Source organism: Spermophilus citellus (assembly GCF_964194105.1).
Source record: "Spermophilus citellus genome assembly, chromosome: 11".
Taxonomy (NCBI): Eukaryota; Metazoa; Chordata; class Mammalia; order Rodentia; family Sciuridae; genus Spermophilus; species Spermophilus citellus.
Genome location: NC_138192.1, coordinates 131,196,899 through 131,201,951, shown reverse-complemented (window position 1 = coordinate 131,201,951; position 5,053 = coordinate 131,196,899). Strand labels below are relative to the sequence as shown.

The following is a 5,053-nucleotide window of genomic DNA, read 5'->3' as shown; positions in this document are numbered from 1 at the left end:
AGCCAAATGATAGAGTGGTGTGTGCCTTTTCTATTTTCTTAAATTCTGGGTTATCTAAATTACCCTTCATGTGTTAAGTAACCCTGTTGGTCTGTTTGTTCCTTTTCTCCCGTTACCTTTTGGGGGTCAGATAAAGAATGAGACTTTCAGGTCCCTCCAAAGCACCCCAGACTTCTTGTGCTTGTACATGTCAAATGTCCCACAAACCTGACTCAGGATCTAGAAGCGCACTCTGTCCATCACAAAGCAACGTCTGTACCGGAGCAAACCACTGAGGCTGGTTATCATTACCTAGAAAATCGGTTTGCATGGGCCTCTTTGCTGCAGCTCCTAGAAATGGGCTTTTACTAATAGGCCGTGGAGAAAGGATAAGCACTGCAGGGTGGAACCGGAATGAGCTGGCCTCTGCCTGCACCTGGGGATGGAAGGCAGCGCCTCCCCACGCATGCCCCTTCAAGAAGTGGCTCTAGGGCTGGCCTGCCCCGGCAGAGCCCCTTTCCTCTCACCTTGGCCACTTGGCTGGGCAGCACGTTGGTACCTTGCAGCAGGTGATGGCAGGTGGGAGCAGTCTGCAGGGGCCAGGATCTGCAGGAGACACCGATCTGGCTGCACATCCCAGGAAATAAAAGCCCACCACTTAATGTATCCAAAAAAGCTGCTGAGTTTGAACTGAACCTGAGTCAGTGTCCCCCGGCCAGCGTCTCATTCTGTCTTTGAGGCACAGTGCAGAGGTCATGGTTTGTGGTGGAAGCCTGACAGTGCTACTGAAGCCAGATTTGAGGATAGGTAGTTAGTGTAGCTAGGTAAATCGGGTCTAATACGGAGTAAGATGAATAAAATGGAGGCCATTATAGAGAAGGGAGTCCAGGAAAGCAGAGCAGCACTTGGGAAATTGAAATGTTACTGTCCCCAAGGCTGAACCCTAACCCTTAGGAACCCATCCTAAGGAAAAGTTAATGAAGCTGTTTCCAGCAAACTAGGAGGTGGTAATCAAACCACCCCAGGCCCTTCCTGCCCAGAGGACTCCTCCAGCCCACCTAGCCCCCACCTTGTGGGCCTTCCCACCTGCATTCCATCACTGCAGGACAGAGGGCAACAAAGGACAGGAGTGTGGGAGGACTAAAAGTGACCTTAGCTGTGAAAAAGGGAAGACCTCCCCCTTCCACGGATTCTGCCTTTCGGTCCCCTTCTCCCTCCGGAAAGAAGTCTTCTCTGCTGTCCTTTAATAAAGCATCCACCGTCCACTCTCCCCTGGCCTCCGCGGGCTTCTCTGGTGTTATACTTCAGCATTCGGGGAAGCGAGGACTCGGTCACCGGTCAACAGTGGTAACACTAAGTGGCCGCAGGTCGGGAGTACAAGATGCAGCTGGAACAAGAGCTCCAGTCAGATGGGCCCCAATCCCCTGTGTAGAAGCTGCTGGGGGTTCTGTGCAGTAGACAGGGTGACTGCCCCCAACTGTTAACCATAGGGCAGGTTGTTTATTGTTCGCCATCTCTGCTTTCCCTCCCCTGTTAAAAGCATTCATAGCCGGTCCTCCGTGTCTGTGCACCCACATCTGGGAATTCAACCAACAATGTGCTGCATCTGTTTGGACATGTACAGGCGTTTTTCTTTGCTATTTATTTCCTAAACAATACAGTATAGCATAGCATTTATATTGCATGCATTATAAGAGATCTACAGATGGTTTAGAGAATTCCAGAGGCCAAGTACAGGTTACAAGCAAACACTAGACACCATTTTATATATGTCTTGAGCATCTGTGGATTCTGGTATCCAAGGGGTTCCAGAACCCACCCCCATGGATACAGCAGGACAACTGAGAGGTGCTGCCCATCCTCAGTGGCCACAGTCCTGTCCCACCAGCAGAGGTCTGGGGCTAGGACTCTCTCCTGCAATGAACTATGAGCAGAAGAGATGTCATGCACCTATTCCCCGTTTTGTTCTGAGATCTACTGCTTTGTAAGCCAGGCACAGTGGAGAAGGCCTGCAATTCCAGCAGCTTGGGAGGCTGAGACAGGAGGATGGCAAGTTCAAAGCCAGCCTCAGCAACGGTGAGTTGCTAAGCAACTCAGTGAGATCCTGTCTCTAAATAAAATAGAAAATAGGACTGGGGATGTGGCTCAGTTGTCAAGTGCCCCTGAGTTCAGTCCCGAGTACCAAAAGAAAAAAAAGAAAGAAAAAAAAAAGGCCGGGGGGGGGGGGGGGAGACTTACTGTTTTGTACTTAAGATTTCTCGATCCTTCTCTTTGCAGGAGAACTCCGCAGCCCCAGAGCTGCTGCACCTTCAGGATCTGGTTGTGGGAAATCTATGGGGCGGAGCCTGGGGTGACCTCTGCTGACAGGTAATAGGGTGAGTAGCTGCGGAGGCTTCAGAGGGTTGTGCTGTAGCTAAAGCCTTACCCTAAAAATGCGACCCCTTGAGCCTGCTGCTGGATCCCAGAGGTATTTATCAGGGCTGCTTCTATGGCTCTTGTGACAAGCGAAGGCCTCCTGGCCGGATGGGGGGTCAGTGGTGAGCCTTAGACTGTCTGAGCTCTGCTTTCCCCTAAACTGGAATTTCTATGCCTCCTTGAAAAATGTGGGTGTAGAAATGAAATGGCTGAGGCTCGTGCATTTCTTTGTGTTTGTTTGTTTGATTGAGAAACACAGTGTTCCCGAGGGAGAAGACCCTCCCTGGGATTGAAAAGGACCCTCTTTGTTGCTAGCCAGATGGGTGACATTCTCCAGTGAGCAGTCCCCAGGCCTTCCAGGTCGTCCTCTGCGAGATGGAGTTCACACAAATAGCTGAGCTAGAAAAACCTGTCCAGTAGCCCCGCCTCTGCAAAGGGTGCTGCACTGTGCCGGCTGGGCAGGGGAGCCCGGCCCCCAGCCCACTTCCCTCCTCACTGCAGGGGATTCCTCTCCTACAGCCCTGTCCCCTGGAGGGCTTCCCTGGCTCCCTGATGTCCCCAGTGTCACCTGTTCTCTGGCTCTCATTTCCCTCGTCAACTTCAGCGCCTTCTCTCCGTGAAGAATTTCGCAGAATTCTCCCGCTCCTGTGCTAACCCCTTTCTACTGTGTAATCCCAAGTATTTTCTCTCTCGCCTCAAAAATCCACCTTTGCACTTAAACTTCATTTTAATTACTTATCAAGTAACTTATGATCAAGGTGGAAGTATTGGAATTTGGAGAAAACGTTAAGACAGAAGATCACCACCCCTCAGGAGAGAACCAGAATTAACCTTTAGCCCTGGAAAGGGAGCAGGGGAACGGAGCTGGATGTGCAGGTTGGCATAGGGGCCTTTTGGAAGGCAACAGAGCAGTAATGCTTTAAAGCTACCCAAACTGAAAGATGCCCATATCCTTTGGTCTAGTAATTCTTCTCCTTAGGATTTACACTACAAAAAATAGAAGCAGAAATACGCTAAGGTATTGGTTAGAAAAATCTCATTGTATCATTGTTTTTAATAACAAAAAAAAATAAAGCAAGAAGAAAATTGGAAACAACCCAAAGGTACATTGGAAATTAGTTATATCAATTATGAGACACGCATTCAATGAAATGCTATGATACCGTTAACAAGAAGATAAACTGCAGATTAGAAAACGCAGTGTGATCCAGTGTGTTGGACTTTTAAAGCGTATGTCATCGTTACCTATCTGAAGCCAAGTCCAAAGCTCTTTGCCTACATTATTTTCATGAAAAGATTTCACATGCACAGAAAGAATTTTGGCATATATTATACCAATTACTAATGGTGTTAATCTCAGAGGAATAGAATTAAAAGAGATTCTTTTTCTGCTTTGTACTCTAGTGTATTTTACAATAAGTAAAATGCTGAGTCTCACAACAGACTAAAATAACAAAAACTCATGATTGGGGCTGTTTGAGTGGAGGATTGTCTACAGGGTTCCTAAGAACTATTGGAAAAAATAAAAGTGCTTTAAAAATAAAATTGTATATTTAAAATTGCACATAGACTTGGGGGTGGTGATGTGATAAAGCAAAAAGAAGAAAATCCTAAGTGAGCTCTGCTGCAGGAGAGCCTGCTGGGTCCGGAGGAGCTGAGGTTCTAGGCCTGCAGTTCTGTTCTCCCCCAGGGGGGGCCCTGACTCCCCAGGCCCAGGAGGTGGCCTGGTGTGAACAGATCCTTCCTCCCGGCCTGCAGGGCTCTCTTCCTGGGGGTCCCTTCCTGCTCACTTCCTCCCTGCATCACACTTCAGGCACTCTGCCAAGATAATTTTGACTTTCCTGCAGAATCAAAGCCTCTCTAGCCCAGGCTGTCTTCACACCAAGACAAGAATTTGCACCCAAACTCACCAAAGGTAAACAAACACAGGCGGGTCCTTGCAGCTCCCAACCCTGGGGACCAGGGCGGAGCAGTGTGGCACTGCTGGAGGGCAAGGGCTTATCACAAAAGGCAGAGCCAGTGTGCCGTCCTCTGCAGTTGCTCCTGTGTCAGCATTTCAGCAATAGGCACTTCAGAGGACAGCACTGTCACCAGGCCTTGCGTCCCTGGTGCCAGATGTACTGCTGAGTCCTGCTGCCAGCCGCTGTGCCGTGGCTTCGGCTTCAGCTCAGCAAGGCTGACATTCTCTGCTGTGCCTCCTCAGGGCTGAGGCCAGCCGTGAGAGCAAAAGCCACTTTCAGATTGGGACAGAGTTTAAAAATAGTTCTGCACAAATAAAACCTCCCGTGCAAGGCAGCATGTCTGTCCCTGAAACAATTTCTTACCCAGGACTGCAAAGTTTAAGCCTCTTCAAATTTTCTGACCTGCATCCTAGTAAATACAAGAAATGGCACTCTCACGTGCAACTGCAAGGGTTCAAACTCAGTATTTTTTCAGGAAACGATCTTTCCTGAGTTGCTTTCCCACTCCTGGGCCCAAGTTTCTTAACTAAGCTTCTGCTAGAAGAACAAAATTAAACATTCACTCCGGCGATTTTCCAGACGCTGTGGATTGCAGGGCTTGTTAGTGCCATTTGCAATCCTTGCTAAAATCCCAACAAAAGCGAAGAGCGGCAAACAGTTCCCAAGGCTTCTCTGGCACTACAAGAAGCTACAAAATT

The 5,053-nt window shown here is 48.8% G+C and overlaps 1 long non-coding RNA gene across 1 annotated transcript; it reads right to left on the bottom strand.

The window, feature by feature from the left end:
* Window positions 1-961: 961 nt before the first annotated feature.
* LOC308631196 lies at window positions 962-4,567 on the bottom strand. Its single transcript, XR_014018138.1, has 3 exons — window positions 4,305-4,567; window positions 2,218-2,336; window positions 962-1,366 (listed from the first exon to the last, which is right to left on the bottom strand). It is a non-coding gene; the product is annotated as an uncharacterized lncRNA (long non-coding RNA).
* Between the last annotated feature and the right edge of the window lie 486 nt (window positions 4,568-5,053).